This window comes from Euprymna scolopes, chromosome 40, assembly GCF_053919585.1.
Source record: "Euprymna scolopes isolate OS-2025 chromosome 40, ASM5391958v1, whole genome shotgun sequence".
Classification (NCBI taxonomy): Eukaryota; Metazoa; Mollusca; class Cephalopoda; order Sepiida; family Sepiolidae; genus Euprymna; species Euprymna scolopes.
The window spans coordinates 50,166,431-50,192,438 of NC_136521.1; the positions used below are offsets into that span (position 1 = coordinate 50,166,431).

Here is a 26,008-nt window from a genome sequence, read left to right on the forward strand (position 1 = left end):
AAAGATGGTGGGATCCTTCTACCGCTCCAGAAAATATCTCACTACTGATGCAATTCTCTATCTATATAAAAGCCAAGTACGTCCAAGGAGGGAATACTGTTGCCGTATCTGGGCAGGAGCTGCTAAAAACAGCCTATCCTGCCTTGACAGAGTACAAAATAGCCTTCGTGGCTTAGTGGGGGATGCCCTTTTCTCTACCCTGCAGCCTCTCTCCCACAGAAGAGACGTTGCGAGCCTATCCTTGCTTTATCGTTATTTCCATGGCAGGTGCTCGTCTGAACTCCAATCTCTGGTCCCCTCTCGCCAATTTTTTCACGAAAAACACCTGTCTAGCTGAATCCACTGTTAATAATTTTTCCCACTCTTTATCTGTCCCTAAATCAAAACGTGGATTCCATGAACAAAGCTTCTTTCTTAGAACTGCACGCCTGTGGAACTCTGTTCCATCTGCCTGCTTCCCACCTGACTACAACTTGGATGTCTTCAAATCCAACGTTAACAAATTCCTAATGAACCGCCCCCTTAAGTAAACATTTCATCAAATCTCCACACTAACGTACTGTACTTGCAATAACCCTTATCCCTGAGTGGTTCCCGGCCTTGATAAGTGGTGACCACCGTGTAAAAATAAAATGTATGTGTGTTCGCTTTTTCTGTATGTCTACAAAAGGCCTTTTTCAGAGAAGCGGTCGCTCGCTTTACAACTTTTTAAAACTTTTTATATCACATACAAATCGTAATATCTCACAGTTAACATCGAAGCTCGCCTATCTATTTAATTTGCTCGATTTCGGGAAGATAAATATTCTATATTTGTCGCTCGCTGCATGTAGGTTAGTCTTTTTCCTATAACATCTTGGGTGGGCTGAAGCGTTCAGCAGTAAATGAATACTATCCCGCAGTCAAACTTGACCTCATTAACTCATTAAAACGGGCACATGCTAAATCCAAGTAGTTAAATAAATTCAAACGTGTTTCCGTTAGCATCTCGCGGTGGGGCAATGGTTAACGTCGCACGTTTTTTTTTTTTTTTTTCACACTTTAATTTACAACTTTGCCTCAAGGGTTAGAGTTCGATCCTCATACTTACTTTAATTTTTAACCCCCCACACACCTCCAAACACCCGGGCAACGCCGGGTACTCCTCGCTAGTCCTTATATAAATGAATTCTCTTCTTTTTAGAAGTCGGATTATGTAGGTGCTAAGTCTGCGATAGATTAAACTTAATTTTTTTTCCGAGAATTTAAACTGCATTGTTCTTTTTTATTTTTACATTTTTTATTCAAACCTTATAAGAGAGAGAGAGAGGGAGGAATAGATAAATGAACATAGATATATACTAGACTACCCGTGACCCGTTGGGTCAGTATGTTATATTAGCTATGGAATTCATGTGCGAGCGTGACTGTTTTAACGTAAAGAAAATAGGGTTTTTTTGACATAACAGAAACATTTATATGAAAGTATATTAAAATGAAAAAAGAATATAGATAGATTTCTATGAGTCGTTGTGTTTATTATAATTGATTATTTTAAAAAAAATTTTTTTTACAGTTACTGAATTATAAATGGTTGGCCATACTTATAGGTAAATGTGCACTGAACAGATACCATAATACTTATTATAGTAAAATTCAAATTTTGATATATCTGCTTTTTTTTTTTACATCGTTCATTTCTGTATTACGTTTAAGTTATTTTAAACCCCACTCTTCCCATGTTAAATAATAATTTCGAAATAATAACGTTAATATTTCAGCGTCCCAATTGTTCTTTTGTTTTGTTTTTTTGTTTTTTCGCGTTTAAATTACCCAAATAAATAATTTTTAATACTGTCTGCTTTTTTTTTACATCGTTCATTTCTGTATTACGTTTAAGTTATTTTAAACCCCACTCTTCCCATGTTAAATAATAATTTCGAAATAATAACGTTAATATTTCAGCGTCCCAATTGTTCTTTTGTTTTGTTTTTTTGTTTTTTCGCGTTTAAATTACCCAAATAAATAATTTTTAATACTGTCTGCTTTTTTTTTTTTACATCGTTCATTTCTGTATTACGTTTTAGTTATTTTAAACCCCACTCTTCCCATACATATGTCATGCGCGCATGCGCAACCGGATGTCGTAAACCGGAAAGTGGGTTACATACATCGTTACAAGGTCATTTGAGTTTTATAATTATATAGATAAGCGGTTCAGAGACCAATTGAAATACAGAATTCTCTTTCAAATTAACATATTTGAATTTCAAATTTTCGACCCATGTAAGAGTCTTCATCAGGAAATACAGACAAGTATGTTTACGTGGCATGATTTGTCTTCTGCCGTTATTGAACATGAGTTTTTTTTTTCTCTATCTGTGAGTAGTGGAAAGTGAGGAATCAAGTTTCATAAGTATATCCATTTTTGTTGAAAGTGTCTTGCGCAAGAATGATGTGTATTAAAAATGTATTATAAGTCAAGCATCGTCGAAAATATTGTTGCAACATTACAATCTGGATAGCAGACGGTTATCCGGACACTTGTTCATCAATTAGGTAGCTGAAGTCTCGTTGTGTAGATAACACGTAGCAGTAATTTGTTCTAGCTCCCGTTCGTTCTTGTCGCTCCTTTATCGTGATGTGTGCTGATTTAGAGCAGCGTTTTTACTGACATGTCTCCGCTCCTCAATGCCCAAAAGATATTCGGGGATAAGGGTTTATGGTTTGTGTAACGTGGATAGTCAGATGATTGGAGACTGGGTTGAATTGAATTACTTGATAGACCGCTCAACGAGAATTTGTTTACATTGGAATTGAAAACGACCGTGCTGTAGTCAGCTGGTAAGCAACCTGGTGGTATTGTGTTCCACATGCGGATATTTTCTTGGAAAGAAACTCTTATCATGGAAGCTCTGTTTAGTTTTAGGTGTATAAAGGGGGAAATGAGGAATTAAAATTCCACCGCTTATCATGGATTTTAGCTCGTCTTTCAGCTATTGAGCACGGCATGTCGATTTAAAACCTTATCTGGTCGGCCTTTCCATTTGAGGGTTGTCTTCTTGGACCTTTTCGTACGCACAAATATCTAAAGATTGTTAAATTGATACGAGTTAGTTATCGGAGGTTTGCCTTCCGCAAGAGTTTTTTTGGGGGGTTTTGTTCGTTTTTTTTTTTGTTTTTTGTTTGTTTGTTTTTTGTTTTTTGTTGCAATTGTGAATTTCTTTTATTTGTGAAATGTTTTTTTTTGTTTGCTTGTTTGCTTTCATATTTTAAAGAAATTCTTTTAGAATAGGAGGAAACAAATCAAGAAGCTATCTGAAAATGTTAAAGTTTCGCGTAACTTTTAGATAAATACATACAAATACACTAGCGTAACAATCACACAAAATAAAACAGTGATTTTTTTAAACGTTTATTTAATTAAAATAAAATTAAGGAAAATCTCATAACATAAAATTAAAATATTGATTTTCTGAAATTATCTGAAAACATACCTAACCATTACCGTCTGTATGGTCGGTTGCCCAGGATCTTTTCGGTAATAAGAGAAAGAAGGCAATATGACGGGCGTTGCTACAGAAGAAAAGATAAGGCCGTCAGCATTGTGGTATTGTAGGATCCTAAACACGGGGCTGCTAAAGTAGGAATACCTGTCAAAACGTATATACAAGGTCATGGAAAATAGAGACATGTGGAGGAAAAGAGTCAATTTGGTCCGGGCAAACCTCCTGATACGATGATGTGGTAAATTATCTGAACATTTATTCAATTGAAATAAAATAAAATTCTAACATACCAATAAATATTAATATATATATATATATATATATATATATATAACATGTTTCTGAATTTTTTAGATGAGGATTGATAGTTTGGATTATTTGAACTACTGTTCTCATCTGGAGCGTTAGTCTCATAACGTTTCAGCCAATATTATGTTTCTGAATTTTTGATATGAGGATTGGTTATTCGTATTATTTGGAGTCATCAGACTACTGTTTACATCTTGATTATGCTTGGCCTTTTGGTCAAGATCAAAGTGTAGTATCTGTTCCGGCAGATACTGCACTTAAGATAATTTGTACCAGTTAATGGAGGGGAAACCCTCTATACTGGGACAGTTATTATTTTTGGTAACCAGAGTGACCCCTTTTAGGGGAGCTGGTTTTTACCTCACATTAAAAACGGCCTTGTGCCTAATTTGCTCAGTGGGGGAGCAAATAAATACCATCTGTTCCGGCAGATGCTGCACTTAAGATAATTTGTACCAGTCAATGGAGGGGAAACCCTCTATACTGGGACAATTATTATTTTTGGTAACCAGAGTGCCCCCTTTTTGCCTACTTTTAGGGGAGCTGGTTTTTACCTCACATTAAAAACGGCCTTGTGCCTAATTTGCTCAGTGGGGGAGCAAATAAACACCATCTGTTCTTCAGATGCTGCACTTCCATTTCTTGTTCTCTTTCAGTGGAGGAGAAATCCTTCACAACTGAGACAATTTTTATTTTTGTACCTTTTCTCCACGTTAAAAAACGACCCTGGTGTCTAACTCTGTCCCGTGGGGAAGCATTGTAAATAGGTACATCTTGATTATGATTTTTTACAACGTTTCGGTCGATATAACCTCCGGCCTTCTTCTCGAATTAGGGAATGTTTCTGTCGAACTCGAAAAATTTCGATAGAATTTCGAAATTTTGGATGGAATTTACTTCATAGAGGTAGCATGTTCTTGTTCCATCAGCCATGACTGGATAGAGGTCCTAAGTAATTCGTAATTGTATTTTTTTTCGCTCGGCAAAAACCCACGGCGCAGTGGTTAGATTACTTGGAAAAAAAAATCAATTGTGAAAGTAATATTCCCCTGAAAGTTAAAGGTTTAATTCTCAGTGTAGGTGACCAAAAAAAAAATTTAGTTGCGAATTACTTAGGACTTCTATCCAGTCATGGCTGACGACACGAGAGTGTGTTACCCCCGTGAAGTAAATAAAGGGTTCGGTTCGAAATTCCGTCCAAATTCCCGAGTTGGACAAGATACAGCTGAAGAAGGTTGGAAGTTACATCGACCGAAACGTTGTGAAAATGAGATTCAAGGTGAGAACACTAGTCCGATGAATCCAAATAATACAAAAGATTATAATGTCAGATTGGAGTACAGGAGACCCGAAAAAAAACTCTTTCCCATCCCGACCGAAAAAACCTTTATGAATCTTCTTCCTGAACAATTCTATTCAAAACTATTTCTTCTTTTACTTGTTGTGTTATGCATTTCCTCATCACAGATGTCGTGGAAGATGACAGCTTTTAAAACTGTAAAATTTCGATAGTTTTTTGTTTTTGTTTTTTTCTGATCAAAAAAAAAAACATCGCATATATTCAATGTATTCACGTAAATTTTCGGAGAAAATATTTTGAAAAAGTTTTAGGTCTTCTTGATTTGTCTCCCTTGGTTCTGTAAGGCGTTCTTCGAAAACGAAAACAAGAAATGCAGGAGTACCGTTTTTTTTTGGGGGGGGGGGCGTTGTTGTTTTTCTTTTTTTTTTTTTTTTCCTGTCGAGCTTAAAGCTTACGACAAGGTCAATACACACACGTATTCTTCAAGGTACGCAGCATCTAATTTTAGACTTTTCACAAATGCAATGGATCACTTGATAACTGCTGGCTGTCTTTAGCATCTTTTAATCGTGGCGTCATCTGTTCAGCCTGCGAAATTACACATCTGGGGAGGGGCCGATATTAGGGTAGCTGATGAAGATGCTGATGAAGATGATGATACTATTTATGAAATTTGGTCGTGCGAAATAACTAAGAATGGAACTGTCAACAGCTGAAGTATCATGACACTGATAATGCAACCATCATCATCATCATCATCATCATTATCAACATCGTCAAGACAAAAATGCATCCCTGACCCCCCCCTCCCAACACACACGCGTATAGATTTATAAAAATGGCTAACCTTCACGATATGAAGTAGGGCACTTATCACTAAGTGTTGAAAAGCTAAATATCTTTTGAATAGTTGCCTTGTTGGGCGGGGTTACCATGAGGTATACTAGTAAACCTAAAAGAAGTAACTAATTAGTTGGAAGTTGGGTTGACACTGATTCACTATAAAAATAATCCTAGGATGCAAATGTATTATATATAGGTTTACAAGGTGTCTTCAATAAGTTTCCAGACTTTTTTGTACAAGTATTTAAAATTGTTGTAGACTCTTGAAACTTCAGTATGTTATTGCTATACATCTTATGAGATGGCTGACCAATTTTTATGATTCCAGGTTCAAATGAACAGCTACAGCAGGAATTGGAATACACCCTACTAAAGACCGATTGCCACAGCTAGGGAATTTCAAAACTGCCATCATGAGGTGAGGACACTTTAGAAGAACGATATGCAATAAAATTCTGTTTTTAACTTGGAAAAAATGCCAAAGAACAGTATGGAATGCTTCAGACTGCTTTTGGACCATCTTGCATGAATCGAGCATAAGGTTTTGAGTGACATAAGAGATTCAAAGAAGGCAGGGGTTCTGTAAGGGATGATGAGAGATGTGGGAGGATTAAGAAAGTCAGAACACCGGAGTTAATTGGCCAAATAAATAATTTAATGGATAAGGACTGTTGTGGATCTATAGAGACATTAAATGCACAGTTTCATGTCAATGTAGAAACTGTACACACAATTATTCGCAAGGAACATAGGATACGGAATATTTGAGCAAAGTTTGTCTCAACGGTGTTCAGAGAAGATCAGAAAGAGAGACATTGTCATGACCAAGATGGGCATGAAGACAGTTCCTCACCCTCCCTATAGTCCGGACCTTGCTCCCTGTGACTTTTTGTATTCCCTAAGCTCAAAGAAGACCTTAGGAGTTGTTGTTATTATGAGACAATTGAGCAAATGAAAGAAGCTGTGATGAGAGTCATTGACACGCTCATACAGGAAGACTTCCATGAGGCCTTCCAGAATGTGTTCGAACGTGCATTGCAGCCGGAGGAGATTACCTCGCAGGGGACTAGAGTTTCATGTGTGTACTTCCAATAAAAGTGTTCATACGAAAAAAGTTTGGAAAATTATTTAGGGAACCTTGTAGTTATTTCTTTGAGAACTTAACCTCAATATGTTTACATTGTTTACTTTACATGAGCATAAAGACAACGCCTCACTCTCCCTATAGTCCAGATTATAGGGAGGGTGAGGTGTCTAAGATTTTTTTTTTTGGGGGGGGGGGAAGATATGGTATATAATTTTGTTTTCGCGAAAAACTCATTTTTTTTAATATATCCCGCGTTTTCAAAATTGTCGTTACAACACTCAAATTTATTTCAATCATTTTTTTTTTCTGTTCAAAAGAAACAAACGCTACCATTTCCACTTGTGTGACGGCGAAAAGCTTTGATGGATAAACTCGATGACGTCATTATCATCATATCCTATGAATTCCCAGATTCTATTTTTGGCATCAGTTTTATATATATATATATATATATATATATATATATATACTAGCGAGGGGTACCCGGCGTTGCCCGGGTGTTTGGGGGGGGTTAAAAAAAGTAAGTATGAGGATAGAACCCGAACCGTTAAGGCTAACTTGTAAATTAAAGTGTGAAAAAAAAAAAAACGTGTGATGTTAACCATTGCCCCACCGCGAGATGCTAACGGAAACACGTTTGAATTTATTAAACTACTTGGATTTAGCAGGTGCCCGTTTTAAATGAGGTCAAGTTTTGACTGCGGGATAGTATTCATTTACTGCTGAACGCTTCCCCCCCCCTCCGAATATGTTATAGGAAAAAGACTAACCTACATGCGGCGAGCGACAAATATTGAATATTTATCTTCCCGAAATCGAGCAAATTGAATAGACAGGCGAGCTTCGTTGTTAACTGTGAGATATTACGATTTGTATGTGATATAAAAAGTTTTAAAAGTTGTGACCCGACCGACCGCTTCTCTGAAAGAAGCCTTTTGTAGACACACAGAAAAAGCGAACACACATACATACATACATACATACATACATACATACATACATTTTCGCTTTTATATTTATAGATTTTTCTGGTCAGAATTCTTTCTAGAAAGACATCGGACATTATATTAAGTGAATGTGATTTTTGTGAAACTGTTGCCACATCTGGACAGGAGCTGCTAAAAACAGCTTATCTTGCCTTGACAGAGTACAAAATAGACTTCGTGGCTTAGTGGGGGGTGCCCTTTTCTCTTCCCTGCAACCTCTCTCCAACCGAAGAGACGTTGCGAGCCTGCCTTTGTTTTATCGTTATTTCCATCGCAAGTGCTCGTCTGAGCTCCAATTTCTGGTTCCTCCTTTCGCCAGTCTTTCACGAAAAACACCCGTTTAGCTGAAACCACTGTTAATAATTTTTCCCACTCTTTATCTGTCCCTAAATCAAAACGTAGATTCCATGAACGAAGTTTCTTTCTTAGGATTGCACGCCTGTGGAACTCCCTTCCGATTGCCTGTTTCCCACCTGACTAAAACTTGGATGTCTTCAAGTCCAACATAAACAAATTCCTGGTAAACCGCCCCCTTAAGTAATCTAATTTATCAAATCTCCATTACTAACGATTACTGCGATATTATCACATTGATTACTGTACACGCAATAACCCTTATCCTCGAGTGGCCTCCGGGCCTTGATAAGTGGTGACTCCCATGTAAAAAAAGGTGGATTCGAACTTAAAACACCAGTTAACCACGTGACCATCGTCACCTCCTTTAATGACGTCGATAACTTAACTCTTAGCTTTTCGCCTCTAGTGTGTTATTATCAGACATGCAATTTATTTTAAGTGTTCCGCCAGGTTATAATGGTTGATTAACACTTGACTCGTGACTAAATAGTGACTCACAATAATATAATACTTTGTATTAAGTAGCAACACTCGGATTGTTGAGAGACGTGAGTCACGTGATAAGTGTCCACTTCCGTTTCGAGGACTTTCCAAAGATGGCGTCACTATACTTTTTACCCCATAAAACAAATTAAATCGAATTCGGCCAATGTGTCCTCCAATCTTCTTCGGATGTATCTTATGAGACGAAGATTGATAATTTGTATTATGCGGATTGATAGGACTACTCTTATCTTGTGCATTATCCTCAAAACGTTCCGGTCGATGCAACCTCCGACCTTCCTCGGGTGAATTGTGTCGACCTTGGGGAATCCTTTTGTGGAACTCGAAAATCTGCATGGAGCGTCGAACGTAAAATGTTATTGAATTCACGGGCGTAGTATGCTCTCATGCCGTCAGACACGGTTGGGTAGAAGTCCTAATTAATTCGCAATTTCATTCTGAGAGTTGCCCGCATCGGAGATTGAACCTTCAACCTGCAATCTTCGATCATGAATGCACATTGGTTATGGGCATATTGTTTTTTTTTTCCCTCCACATGTCGCGTATAAAGTCAGGTGTAATCAGCACACAATTTCAGCTGGGATGCAATTTATTTATTAAGCAGAGGTTCATTGGATCTTTAATTCATATCTTTCTTTGTTTGCTTTTGGTGGGACTGAGTTTCTGTTTTCTTTTGTGCTGAGAAGTGGCATAGTTTAAATATGGGTGCTCTCTCTCTCTCTCTCTCTCTCTCTCTCTCTATATATATATATATATATATATATATATATATATATATATATATATAGCACCTATATTTACACTATACCACTTCTCAACACAAAGAAAACAGAAACTAAGCCCCACCAAAAGCAAACAAAGAAAGATAGATATATATATGCATAAACACTGCATTTCTTTTGATTTCATGTGTGTGTGTGTGTGTGTGTGTGTGAAATCAATGGAAATGCAGTGTTTATCTCATATAAGTTATGGTAAACTTTAATCTAATATAAATAGCGGTTTCATTTAATGCCGTTACCAGCAAATTCTAGCATTGATAAAAATATAATGTGCTGATTTCTTTTCGTCCTCTGATGAAAAAGAATAGCATTTTTTGAAACTCCGCGGAATAAGGATTTTGATGCATGAAACTTTTCTTTATTATAATAACTGTTGATTTTATGGTCATTTAAAAAGTGTATGCATTTATTTGGGACACCCTGCATATATATATATATATATATATATATATATATATATATATATATGAACAAATGATTAATAAAACATGTTAAAAGACGCCTTGAAAAAGAGTTAAAAACATATTTAATTTTAAAAAAGGAAGTGGATAGTCCTTAATCCGCGGAGTTTCGAAGAAATACTCTCCTTCTCATCAGAGGGCAGGAATTAGCAAAATGCAGGATCGGATTTTGCATATAAAAGTATTTAATTAAACTACAAGTAAGTCACAGACCTTACTTGGTTAAAAAAAAAAAAGGGTGAGGTAAGGGGAATAGGAGGTAAAAGAAAAATGATAAAAAGATTTCACATGAATGGATAGTCCGGTGAAGGGTAAAAATATTATAAGCTCTATTTCCTTTTCAGTTTTATTGAGCTTTTACATCTGGCTGAGTTTACTTTACTTGTAAATATTAACTCTTTAATATTTATAATATATTTTAAGTTTACCATTTTGATTACCTTGGTAAACTTATTGTAATTTTTATATATATATATATCGTAATTTATAAAATATATATGGCGATTAAGCTACACTGAATATTCTGCGTTTCATCCAACTATAGGATTCGTCAGGCTTATGCGCGAATTCTGTGGTTGCTTCTTGTTTTTATATATGTTGAGGATTTCTAGTTGGCCAATCAGCTTTCTAGTATCCACCGCACCCCGCAACCACAGAATTCGCGCATAAGCCTGACGAATCCTATAGTTGGATGAAACGCAGAATATTCAGTGTAGCTTAATCGTCATATATATTTTATAAATTACTAACTAGCTCTACCTACGTATTGAGCACTTTTGAAGTAAATACTTAAAGTTTACGCATAAATCTATACTTTCGTATATTAAATTTATGTGAATAAATGAAGTAGTTATATATATATATATATATATATATATATATATATATATATATATTAGTGATGGGACGATTCCAATATTTTCCTCATTCCGATTCTTCTCAATCTTTACTAATATATATATATATATATATATTAGTAAAAATACATTTGTGGAGGATTATCTTTAGATTTTAGTTTTACTGGTAGTTTAAAATCCATCAATAGTTATTATTTTAACGTTACAACCAGTAGTGGACGATTTTGTTTTAAACAAAATTACAGAAAAAAAAAGGGGCAATTAAAAGAATCATTTTGGGCATTGGAAAATAAGCACATTTTTTTTTTTTCGATTCTGATATCGGTTCCGATGCCCCGAAAAGTTCCAATTTTTTCCGATACTCGATTTTGATTACGAGTAATCGTCCCAACACTAATATATACATATATATATATATATATATATATATATATATATATATATATATATATATATATTTCTGTAGAAATATATTTTCTTATCTATTTTTTTTTTTACACAGGAATCACCACATTATCAAGGCCAAGAGGCCACTCGAGGATAAGGGTTAAAGAGTGTACAGTAGAAATTGGACAATATCGTAATCATTAGTAATATCAATCCTTATATAAGAAGCTCAATGTAATTACAGAGCAATACAGAGAATAAATGACAAAAAAGTTATATTCCAAAATTCATGATGTTGATCATCTTGCAATTTATTCCTTTAATTCAGTTGACTTATACCATTCTTGACAGTATCTGTTTCGTAGCGCAAAATCAATCGCTTAATTCTTATATCAATCAGTGAATCTATTTTGCCCTTAACTGATTTGAATTTTGGAATATAACTTTTTGTCATTTATTCTCTGTCTGTCTGTCTTTTTTTTTCTTTTTTTTTTTACATAGGCGTCACCACTTATCAAGGCCGATAGGCCACTCAAGGATAAGGGTTAAAGAGTGTAGAGTAGTCAAAAGGACAATATAGTAATCGATAGTAATGGAAGTTCGGTAAATTTGTTAACTTAAGTGGAACGGATCATCAGAAACTTGTTCACATTGGACTTGAAGACAACCATATTATAGACAGCTGGAAAGCAGGAAAACGGAAGACAATTCCACAGGCGTGCAGTTCTAAGAAAGAAGCTTTGATCATGGAATCTATGTTTAGGTTTAGGCACAGATAAAGAGTGGGGAAAATTATTGATAATGTTTTCAGCTAATCTAGTGTTTCTTGTGAAAGTTTGGCGAGGGGGGGGGACCATAGATTGAAGCTCAGTCGAACACTTTCCATGAAAATAACGATAAAGCAGAGACAAACTCGCAACATCTCTTCTGTGAGATAGAGGTTGTCTCTCTCTCTCTCTCTGTCTCTCTCTGTTTCTCTCTCTCTATCTCTATCTCTCTCTCTCTCTATCTATATATATATATATATATATATATATATATATATATACTGAAATATATTTTTTCAAATGTATTTCACCTCTTATTCATACCAACCCTCTAATTTATGAAGCTCGATGTAATAAATGGTAAGATGGTCAACATCTTGAAATTTGGAATATAGACTTTTGCCATTTATTTGTTATATATATATATATATATATATATATATTTCTCAGATCATCATATAATGACTAGATCACTCTGACAGACGTTGAAAACATTTAAAAAATAAATGTTTAATGTTCAACAATATATCTCTCGGTTAACGGTGGCCGAATGGACTTGGTCCTTGCTACTGGAGTCAGAGATGGCTTCGTTGCCAGGTTCGAATCTCTCGTGACACTCTGCACTGATGATTCCCGAAAGGATGAAACACTAGTGTCTGTAGGTATTTAATAATTATTATTGTAAATAATTATGTCAGTCCCTTTAAGAAACTCGTTTCTTATCGTTGAGCACTTTCAGTTGAAATAAAGTCGGTCAATTTAACTCGCACGGGCAGATAATCATATAATGATTAGATCACTCTGACAGACGTTAAAAACATTTTAAAGTGAAGCATGCATGGTTCCCTGTGAGTGCACAGTGAAAGGGGCATAAAAAAATGAGTAAGCCAGCATTTGCCTCCCCCCCCCCCTCCCATTTAGCCCCAAAAGTCCCCAGGGGACGTCAAATCCTGGTGAAAATGAACAAACGGTGCAGTTTTAGACCTTAACATATGTAAATTTGAGTTCTGCACCATGCAAAAAAAATAAATAACTAAGTTCATCATTTGCTCCCCCCCCCCCTATATTAAGCCCCAAAAGTCCCCAAGGACTTAACATATTTTAATTTGGGTTCAGCACCATGCAAAACTGATAAAAAGACAAGTTTGTCTTTTTAACAGCGTTTTTTTTTTTTCAGATTGAAAAGTGATTAAAAAGATTTCTAAATGACTGAATACTATATATACCAAATTTCCAGCCTGTAAATCAAAAATTCGTTGAGTATATAGGTTGAGAAATGTCCTCTCTCACACACACATTCTCACTTTTATAGATACTAGCAGTTCAGGCCGGCTTTGCTCGGGCCCTGTGTACTACTCATAACTTTATGCGCATATGTATATATATATTAAAAAGTTTGACTCATGTCCAGGTAACCTACATCTAAAATTTCAAGCCTTTAAACCCAAAATTGGCAGAGGAGTTTGGTAGAGTCTGCAAAGGTAAACTCTTTTAACTTTAACCTTTTGGTAGCCACATTTTCGCACAAAAACTGATTAAAAAGCTTGCTGCATGTTTGAATATCCTGTATGTAAAATTTCAAATGTTTAAACCCAAAATTGGCTGAATAGTTTGTTAGAGATCGCAACGGTCAAATCTTTTTAACTTTGACCCCTTGGCAGCCAAATTTTCGGGTAAAACCTGATTAAAAAGCGTGCCCTATGTCAGAATACACTTTATGTAAAATTTTAAATGTTTAGACCCAAAATTGGCTGAGTAATTTGGTAGAGACAGCAGAGGTCATTTTTTTTAATTTGGCCCCAATTTTTACCCTTTAACATTTATTTTTTGGGGCTCAAATCAAATTGAAATTTTGACCCATGTCCAAGTAAACTACATCTAAAATTTCAAGTGTTTAGACGTAAAATTGGCGAAGGAGTTTGGTAGAGTTTTCAAAGGTCAAATCGTTTGATTTTTCCCCCTTGACAGCTACATTTCTGGCCGAAAACCGATTAAAAAGATTTTCCCAAATCTCAATATCCCCTATATCAAATGTCGGGTCTGTAGACTGAAAATTGATAGAGTAGTTTAGTAGGGAAATGTACACACACAGACACACATACAGACAGACAATTTCATTTTTATAGATATATTTGTGTGTGCGGGCATTACATAATTATGCATCAAAACTCGAAATGAAAGCACGTTAAGGTAAATAGAACTCAAATAAAAACATTTCTACAGCGAATATTACATCACATAGAAAAATGCGAGTATGAAAAGTAATTTGGTTAAGATTAAACTTAGAAAAGTAAAAGGACTAGTTGTTAAGAGCGGAAAAGAAAACGACAAGATATTCTAGTAAAAAATATAATAATTTTATAACTTAAAATATTAAAAAAATTCAATTCAACATTATATATAAATTCTTAATGCTGCAATGTTTTAAGTTATAAATTTATTATATTTTTACTAGAATATCCTGTTTTTTTCTTTTCCAGTTTTAACAACTAGTTCTTTTATACTTTTCTAAGTTTAATATTAACCATATTACTTTTAATGTTCGCATTTTTCTATGTAATCCATTATTTTTCCAGGCTTTGCTTTGAAATAATATTTTGTTTTTTTTATGTTCAATATCATACGCATTGTCACCAATCCATAAAGAGTATTACCAACTCTTTAAATTGACTAAATAAAAAACTCAAATAAAAGACGTAATAAGTAAATAAACAGAAAGAAGGGGCAAAAAAGAGAGAAACGGAATAAACAGGCGACATCGCAAGTGAAAGATTATCAGCCTTAGCACGGTAAAAAGAAAGAAACAGAATTTACGGGCGACGTCGTAAGCGAAATGTTATCAACCTTAGCACGGCAAGAGCATCACTTTTGTTAACTTTCTCTATATAACCAAAATAAGATGGCATGCGAACGAGATTTCCGCTATGATTTATGAAGGTGTCAACGACGAAAAAGTTGCTATGGTAACCAACAGCCAATCAGAAGAAACTGTCTCTCACGTTCTTTACTTATTCTGTAGAATTTTTAACACCGTTAATTTTATTTTAACTTTTGTTTTTGTTGAACGTAAATTGAAATTTTTTATTTCAAAATATTGCTGAGAAGGTGACCTATGAACTGTAAAAATTGTTTGAAAATCGGTCACAAAATGAGTGAGCGGCGAAGCTTTAAAGCAGTTCTAAATCAGTAAAACTAACACAACCATATCCTTCAAACACTGCCGTGTTTGAATGATATACAATAACTTTGGTTTATCTGCTATTTCGATCATCGAGCTGATTTTATATCTACGGCGTTTTGAAACGCATAGTCACTATACCAATGCTTTCTCTTACAAAGGAAGAGCTTTCTAGTTACTTATCTGTCTATTTTGCTTCTTGTCTGACTCAAGACTTAAAATTGTGTGTGTGTGTGTGTGTGTGTGTGTGTGTGTGTGTGTGTGTGTGTGTGTGTGTGTGTGTGTGTGTGTGCGGTTAGCCATAGTTGATTGAAATGTCTATTTGTATGAAGTGTTTACTGCAATCTACCTCTATTCAAATATTTACTAAGGAATTGATTATTTGCCCAAGGATTCCACAAGAATAGAGAAAGATATTTGTTTCGGAGTTGCCTGAAAATTAAGGATGTATTTATTATTATTATTATTATTATTATTATTATTATTATTTTCGTGTCTTCCTATTTTTTAAAAAATGTTTTCCTTTGTTTTGTTTTTTTTCACCTCCCTCCCTTTTCTTTTTCTCTTCAGGAAAAAAAGAGCAAGAAAGGGAGATTAAATCAAATAGCTTTGATTTGTAACCACGCAACGCTGGCGTTCATGATCGATATTTTTCAAGTGTCAGCGCTTTGAATGGCAAAACAAATCTATACTCTTTCTCACACACACGCGCGCGTGTGCATGCACGCACACATACACACTCTCTCTCTCTCTCTCTCTCTCTCTCTCTCTCTCTCTCTCTCTATCTATCTATCTATCTATCTCTGTCTCGCTCTCTCAACATATATTAAATGACAGATCCGAGTTATATCATTCTATGAATTAACGCCAATTTTCACAGCATATGTAAAATCCATAACTATATATATATATATATATATATATATATATATATATATATATATATATATATATATATATAGTATATTTCGGCGTATAAGGCACCGTCAGATAAGACGAGGTACAAAATTTGAGCAAATTTTGATAAATTTATCATATATCGGTTGTATAAGACGACTACTTAATCACGAAACCATGTTTGTTTAGCCTAGGCTAGAGATTGCAACACTGGGTGTGTCAGAAATTTCGTGAAAAATATTGAATAATTCCATCCCCTGTCTTTCCAAGCCTATAACTCCTCGAAAAAGGTAATTCAAGTCCCAATTTTTTTTTCAATTAAAGGGGCAAGGACCAAGGTTTCATAAAAAAAAAAACAAAAAAAAAGCACAAACAACGTGGCTTTTTAAAAAAAAGTTTTTAAACTTCGGACTTTACGGGTAAATTTCTTTAAAAAAACACTACTTTTTTGTTTTAAATTTTAGTATATTATTTATTGATCTTTTATCTTCAATTTGTAATATATAAAACTTTGGTGAGTAAATTAATTATTTACTTTTTAATAAACATTTGAAAATGGGGGGGCGTAATTTAAAAAAAACGTTTGTCTAAAATATTATATTCGGTTTATTGGAAAGAGCATAAAATTTCACATTGACCCTGAAAATATCGTAAAAATAGAATCAATAGAAAAATTGATAGATTTTTAAATTTTAAAAATTGAAAAATACTGAACTCGTAAAATTCGATTAATTTCATTATTGTTTTTTAAAAATTAAAGAAAATAATATCTCTAATACTTTTTATACAACTTTAATAGTTTATTTTGGAAGTATAATCCATAAAGAAAATAAACAACCCACTTTTGATAGAGAAATTACGAGTTTTTTTATATTTTATTCGCAGTTTCGTGTTAGGGGTGTCAAAAATTCCTACAAAAATTCTGATACACCTTTTGCAGCACCCGGTATCTTATGAAATATTGATTTTTAAAGATGATTTTTTTACTTTAAGGGTCGTCTTATATGCTGAAATATACGGTATAGTTTGGATATATATAAGTAGTAGCGTGTGTGTGTGTGTGTGCGTGTGTGCGTGTGCGTGTGTGTGTGTGTGTGTGTGTGTGTGTGTGTGTGTGTGTGTGTGTGCGTGCGTATACACAACTCTTCTACAACCCAAACCTCTGGATCGATCATCACCAAACCTGGTATAATGATGATCCCTCAACTAGGAATGGTGCACACTATTTTTCAAGGTTGAGGTCAAATGTCAAGGTCCTAAATTATGTATATATACTATATACTCTCTTTTAGCTCACAGAAATAGACCGATCATGACCAAACCTAGCAGGATGTAGGTCTCCAACTTGTTGATGGTGCACACAATTTTTCAATGTCAAGGTCAAATGTTAACGTTGGAACTTTGCTGTACGCTCATGTAACTATATTATATATATTATATATATATATTATATATATATATTATATATATATTATGTATATTATATATATATATATTTTATATATATATATTATATATATATTATATATGTATATATGTATATATTATATATTATATATATGTATATATTATATATTATATATATGTATATATTATATATTATATATATGTATATATTATATATTATATATATGTATATATTATATATTATATATATGTATATATTATATATATTATATATGTATATATTATATATATTATATATGTATATATTATATATATATTATATATATATTATATATATATATGTATATATTATATATTATATATTATACATGTATATATTATATATATATATATTATATATGTATATATTATATATATTATATATATATATTATTGATATATATATACATTATATATATTATTGATATATATAATATATATACATTATATATATTATATATATTATATATATATATTGTATATATATATATTATATATATATTATATATATACATTATATATATTATATATATATTATATATATATATTATATATATACATTATATATATTATATATATTATATATATATTTCATATACATTATATATATATTATATATATATTGTATATATACATTATATATATTATATATATTATATATATATTGTATATATATATTATATATATATAATATATATACATCATATATATTATATATATATATTATATATATATATACAATATAAATATATTATATATATATATAAAGTGAACTCATTTTTCCCCTATGATTTTGACCTTAATAGGATTAAAATCAAGACATTCCATGTGAATGTAATATGCACAAACTGCAGCACAATATCTGAAGTGTGTTATAGGCATATTACCTCTCCACTTCCTCGATAATCATAGATTCCTATATTTTTTTCTGCTGAGAGTTCCCTGCACAAATCGGTTTAAATCACTGTAAGTAGTAAAATCTTTTCTCTCTAATTAATTCCTCCTTCCCCGCTACCCATTTACACCGTTGCGTGATCGTTCACAACGGACATTTACGAATGAACGTCGGTTTCGGTTTTCTGTACTTCATAGTTGCTTAAAAACCTGAAATAGAATTCACTGTGCCTTTCCGTTCTATGCTTCGTATTGGATGAAACGCACCACGGAATTAACCAATAGCGACATTCACACGAACATTAATTCTTATCCCACGCTTACTTTTATGTTGCTTAATTACCATTTTTCCCCAACATTTTTACACTAAAAAAAAGGATTCTTTCCATTTTTTTTATAAAATGAACATATAATACATCATTTCCGTTTTATTTCGTTTTGTAGTTGCTTAAAATAACGGGAATGTGATTTCAACGTTCTTTTTCGTTCTATGCTTTCTACTGGGTGAAACACACAATGGACATAACCGAAACGAAGGGTTATTTATGCTATTTTTCTTTTATTCGCTTTTCGCTGTGTTTCTTGGGGGGGGGGGCGACCACATTCATCATTTTCCCCCTTATTTTCACCTTTTGTTTTTCAGATTTCTTTTTTAAAGAAGTTTTACGTTTGTTCGGTGGTTTTTTTTTCTCCGACTTTTTTAGGAAGTTTAACATCGTTTTTTTTTAAATATTGAAACAGGGTTATTACTTCGTTTAAACACCCGGCAAACGCCAGGTACCCCCGCTAGTATGATATATAAAGCAAATTGATGTTTAATAAAATGAAACTTTTTGGAGATAGAATGTATGAAAGATAATGCAAAAAGAAATTTGACTTTTTCTTTTCTTTTTTTTCCAGATGATCGTTGATCCGAACTAAACAGGTAAAAACTCTTGGTATTTTTTCCTGTGTTTTGTCATTCATAATTTAAATACAATTTCGGCCATATAAGCCCCCCTCCCTCACATACACATATGGCTCACGTATATATAGCGAAATCTAGAGGTACATATTTTACAAACTCTGCGCATTAAATTAGATAATGTTTCCAAGGGGTCAATTGTGTCTGGTTTATCAGCGTAGGCATGGGACTTTACAAATCATTAACTTCTGTACTAACTAAACGCTTGGTATTTAATGGGATCCTCGAATATCTATGTAGCTCGCACAGAGATGAAGTGTTAGCCCAAGGTAAGGCGGGCCCTTGATTCCTGAGAATTTCGACAGAAGTAAAATGAAACAGACAGACGTGTGCCCTTTATATAATAGACATATACACGCGTTTAATTTCATATGAGTCATGAACCTCCATTTTGGTTTCGATTTTCGATCGATCCGTTGGCCGGAGAGAACTACGTATCGTTAATTAAACAGCATAACAAGGTTAGTTTTTATTTATCGCCTAATTTCGCACACGGAAGCTTTATCTTGTCCGAATGCGTACTTCTGCTGCTTGTTACAGACGCCGGAAGCGGTTTTAGGCGTTTAAGTGTCCGTTAAAAAAAAATTTTTTAAATATAAAAAAAAAATAAATAAATAAATAAAAAATAAATAAAAAACGAACCGTAAAACAAATGTGAAATGAATTTCCGATTTTAAAATTTATAAATAGAAAGGCAGCAAATGGTTCTGAACTTTACCCTCTAGAATTGTTTTTAATGATTTATTTATTTATGTTATATAAGACTACAGCCTAAGACACGTGGAACAAACCAAATAAGACATACATTTCTCTTCTCCGAGACATTACATCCTCTTGAACACTAAAATGAAGGAAAAAAACTACGTCCCGGACTTCCTACCCTGATGGTCCTGGATATGATCTAAAACTATATCCGATGGTGAGGCCCCACCTTGCGGGCTTTGGGGAGTGTGGAGCCACCCTTTAATTGCCATTGCTCCCAGGTCCACCCTGACCCGGAGTAGTAGTACTTGTTAGGGTCCAAACTATGGGCTGATTTTAAAAAATATATATACTCCATGAAAAATCGTTTCTCAAAATAACTAGATTCGGCATTAAATAACCTGAAAAAGGTTGATATGCCGTAAAACAAAAACAACCAACCAATCCTACCCTGATGAAGCTATTTATAGCGAAATATATCGGACTTACAACAACAATAAAAGTAAATAAAATGATTTTACCATTATGTCTGACACTTCCAAGTCTTCAAATTTCTCATTTAAATTTTATTTATTGTTATTTAGTTAGTTATTTTTATTTAGTTAGTTATTGATTTATTTATTTTTAAAAGTTTATTAATTTCTTGCTATTTATTAATATTTATATTTATTTTATTTATTTGTTACTTTTTTGTTATTTCTATTTATTTACTCATTTTTTTTATTTATTTACTATTTTTTTATTTATTTTAATTTATTTATTTTTATTTATTATTTATTTGTTATTTATTTGTAATTATTTATTTTTTTAATTATTTATTTATTAGTTATTGAGGTGGGCGACAATTCCGGTAATTTTCCAGTTCGCATGAAAATTCAGTTTGCATTAAGTCAAATGACTTCTTCCTTGATAATTTAGTGCAGAGCAAAGTGTAGTATCTGTCCTTATACTTCTCATTTTTTCTATCGAATACAATCTAGAAGTTTCTAAATATTTGAGATAAGGATTTATTATTCGTATTATAAGCTACTTGATGTAAGGGAATCTCTCTCTCTCTCTCTCTCTATATATATATATATATATATATATATATATATATATATATAGTGTAACTCGGATATAAAAGACCCGAATATAAGAAAAATGGATATAAAAGAGATATTCTCTGGTCCCAAATTAGAGCCTGTGATAATGTACAGCTTAACGCGAATATAAGAAACTCAGATATAACCCGAATATAAGAGATTTTTAAAGACCGGATATGAAGTCTCATATCCGGGTTATACTGTGTGTGTGTATATATATATATATATATATATTAGTCCTCGCGCGAAAGCGCAGGACACAAAATGTTTTAAATAATAATAATAATAGAATAACAATAACAAAGTCTTTCGCTAGTGAGGACTACTACTGAGCGTAACCAGCTATACATTCCTTTTGAAATTTTGATTTCTATTTTTCTCGTTATCTACTAAATAATTTTTATGAAACCTATATGAAATATGTTCCTTATTAAATTGTAAAGATTTTCTATTCTGAAAGAAGTTTTAAAAAAATTAATCTAAAGTTATTTTAAAGTTTTGTTTAAAAAATTCAGATTTTCTCATTAGTCAGACATTTATGACAAAGAGGGAGTTGCAAAAAAGAGTTGTGGTGTGAGGAGAAATACAATCTGAAATAGAGAGTATAAAAGGTTTTATAAATACATGCAAAACCACATTCATCTTTTTTAAAATCCAAATTAATAAATTAAATAAAATATAATCTTAAAAAGATACGATACAAGTTAGAAAAGCATTTCATCCAAGGCATGACTATTGTTAAACAAAATGTTTTTACTATAGGCTTTAAAAATAAAGGTACAAGATTCAATTTGAAATTTATTTATCTTCAAAGTGCACTTTTATAAATCTTACAAAGTAAGGTATTAAATTTTTATACCTTACTTTGTAAAATTTATAAAAGTGCACTTTGAAGATAAATAAATTTCAAATTGAATCTTGTACCTTTATTTTTAAAGCCTATAGTAAAAACATTTTGTTTAACAATTTTCATGCCTTGGATGAAATGCTTTTCTAACTTGTATATATATGTATATATACTTCAATCTCAAAAGTAGCCAACGATAAGTGTTAGATGAATAGATTGCGACCTAATAAACAGAAGTTTGACCCATTTTGTCGCATCACTCACTGAATGTGATTTTAAAAAATAATGTATAGTATAAATCTCACATGTCTGTTTAAATGTATGTATATATGTATGTTTGTATGTCTACCTAAAACCTCCGACAGAGGCGACGGATTTTCACGGAATCGGTATCATTTTGAAGCACGGCCTTTCGGACAACAAATATCAAAAACTTATCTAAAAAGATTAATTCTTTCATCCTCAACTAGGCACTTTTCTACAGGGAGGGGTCGCTTTTTTCGCCAATATTTTCGAAAGTCATTCCATCTTTTCGATTTCTATTCTTAATTTAAACCTACGTCACTTCCGGTTTGGCGATGGGCGCAATAGCAAAGACGTCAGGGTTTTTTTTCTTTTCCTCTTTCGCGGTACGAGTTCGAGCCTGCCTGCATACTACCACTTGTTTATTGTTTTTTTTTGTTTTGTTTTTTTGTTTTGTTTTGTTTTTTTGTTTTTTGCTCAACACACGCCACCAAACACCCGGACAACGCCTGGCACCCATGCTAGTGAATAATAGATATAAAGGATATAAATTGATTAACATTTCTGATTTTTTTTTTTTAGATGAGGATTGATTAATCGTTTTATTTAGATTCTTTGAACTACTGTTCTCATCTTGAGTAAATAACACTCAAAACCACACAAAGTTGTGGTCGTCGTAACCTTCGACCTTCTTCAGATGTACCTTGATGAATTCGGGAATCTTTTCTATTAATTAGATTTTTCTTTCCTTACATAGAAGCCACCACTTATCAAGGCCCAGAGGTCACTCGAGGATAAGGCTTACAGAGTGTACATTAGTCAATGGGACAATATCGTGGTAATCGTTAATAATGGAAATTTGGTAACTTGGATTAATTAAGGGGGCGCTTCATCAAGGACTTGTTTGCATTGAACTTGAAGATGACCATACTGTAATCAGCTGGAAAACAGGCAAACGGAAGTGAGTTCCACAGGTGTGCAATTCTAAAAAAGAAGTTTTGTTCATGGAATCTACGTTAGGTTTAGGCACAGATAAAGAGTAGAGGAAATTATTGATAGTGTTTTCAGCTAGTGAAAGTTTGGCAGGAGGGGGCCATAGATTGGAGCTCAGACGAGCAATTGCCATGAAAATAACGATAACGCAGAGACACGTTCGCAATGTCTCTTCTGTAAGAAAGAGGTTGCAGGGAAGAGAAATGGGTATCCACTACTAGGCTACAAAGTCTATTTTCAACTCTATTTAGCAGGATAAGATCTTTCTAGCAGTACTCCATCCTTGGACGTACCTGACTCTTATAGCTAAAGAATTGCATAAGCAGTGAGATATCTACTGGGGCGGCAGAAGCATTCTTCCATTTTTCCAGCGACCTTGGCAACGGACTTCATGTACGTGTTCCATTTCAGATCAGGAGTAAAACGAAGATTTCTTGAACTACTGTTCTCATACGTTTCGCTCGATGTAGTTTGGGAATATTTCTATCGAATTTGGGAACCTTGCTGTTAGACTCGGGAATCTACACGAAATTTTAAACGGAATTCTTCATCTATAATATAAAGCTCACCTTTCTGTTTAAATGTATGTATGTATGTATGTATGTATGTATGTATGTATGTATGTATGTATGTATAAAACTTTCAACAGAGGCGGCGGATTTTCACGAAATCAGTATCGCTTTTAAGCGCGACCCTTCGGACGACAAATATCGAAAAATTGGCTAAAAACATTAATTCCTTCACCCTACACTGGGCACTTTGCTACTAGGAGGGTCGCTTTTTTCGCCGATATTTTCGAAAGTCATCCCCTCTTTTCGATTGACTAGCCTTAATTTTAACATTCGCCACTTCCGGTTTGATCATGGACGCAACGGCAAAGACGTCACCTTCTTTTTTTGTTTGTTTGTTTGTTTTGGGTTTTTTTTTTTTTTAGTTCTTTTCCTTCTTCACGGTACGGGTTCGAACCTGCCTGCTTACTACCACTTTTTTTATTTATTATTTATTTATTTTTTTTTTTTTTTGCTCAGCACACACCTTCAAACACCCAGGCAAGTTTTATCTACGGGGTAGAATCCCAAGTAATTCTCAATTGTAATATAAGTGTCATCCGGGATGGGGATTGAACCTTCAACCTTCCGAAGAGTGTAATTTAAAACTGAATTTTATCTACTACGGCACAGGTTCTTGCGGACTTAAAATACAATAGGTAATTACTAGTCATGGCTGACGGAACGAGAACATGTTATCGCCGTGGATTAAGTAAAGAATTCGGTTCGGAAATTCGTGCAGATTTCCAAGTTCAACAGACTCATTCCAGAGTTGTTTACTTTTTCTTTCCTGTTTTTTTTCTTTCTTGTTTTTTTTGGGGGGGGTGTTTTTTTTTTATTGTTTTTTTTTTTTTTTTTTTTTTTTTTATCTCGCATTCACACCTTCTTTCAAACCTCTAATCTCCATCTTTCGGCATGATTTCGTTCCGTCAGCCATGTCTGGCTAGAAGTCCTAAACAATTCACATTTGTATAATAAGTGAGGATTGAACGTTCAGCATCAAGAAGCATGTACTTTTTACAACTGATTTGTACCGGGTATTTTTGCTACTGTATTACAGGTCCTTGCGGGCCGTTCGAAATTCCGTGCATAATCCCGAGGTCGATCGAAAGATTTCCGCGTTCGACAAGATACACCTGAAGAAGGTAAGATGTTACAACGAGCGAAACGTTGTTAAAATTACGTTCAATATGGGAACAGTAGTCCCAAGAATCCAAATAATATAAATTATCAATCCTCATCTCAAGAGATACACCTGAAGAGGGTCGGATATTACATCGACCGAAACGTTGTTAAAATTACGCTCAATATGGGAACAGTAGTCCGAAGAATCCAAATAATATAAATTATCAATCCTCATCTCAAGAGATACACCTGAAGAGGGTCGGATATTACATCGACCGAAACGTTGTTAAAATTACGCTCAATATGGGAACAGTAGTCCGAAGAATCCAAATAATATAAATTATCAATCCTCATCTCAAGAGATACACCTGAAGAGGGTCGGATATTACATCGACCGAAACGTTGTTAAAATTACGCTCAATATGGGAACAGTAGTCCGAAGAATCCAAATAATATAAATTATCAATCCTCATCTCAAGAGATACACCTGAAGAGGGTCGGATATTACATCGACCGAAACGTTGTTAAAATTACGCTCAATATGGGAACAGTAGTCCGAAGAATCCAAATAATATAAATTATCAATCCTCATCTCAAGAGATACACCTGAAGAAGGTCGGATATTACATCGACCGAAACGTTGTTAAAATTACGCTCAATATGGGAACAGTAGTCCGAAGAATCCAAATAATATAAATTATCAATCCTCATCTCAAGAGATACACCTGAAGAGGGTCGGATATTACATCGACCGAAACGTTGTTAAAATTACGCTCAATATGGGAACAGTAGTCCGAAGAATCCAAATAATATAAATTATCAATCCTCATCTCAAGAGATACACCTGAAGAAGGTCGGATATTACATCGACCGAAACGTTGTTAAAATTACGCTCAATATGGGAACAGTAGTCCGAAGAATCCAAATAATATAAATTATCAATCCTCATCTCAAGAGA

The 26,008-nt window shown here is 33.6% G+C and overlaps 1 protein-coding gene across 3 annotated transcripts in view; it reads left to right on the forward strand.

Annotated features, from left to right (window-relative positions):
* Positions 1-26,008, forward strand: part of LOC145265554 (uncharacterized) — a 335,341-nt gene that overhangs the window by 72,440 nt on the left and 236,893 nt on the right. For all 3 annotated transcript variants that reach the window (XM_080121521.1, XM_080121522.1, XM_080121523.1), the window contains exon 2: positions 19,444-19,468. The gene's annotated coding sequence lies outside the window, so the exon portion shown is untranslated. The remainder of the gene's footprint in view (positions 1-19,443; positions 19,469-26,008) is intronic.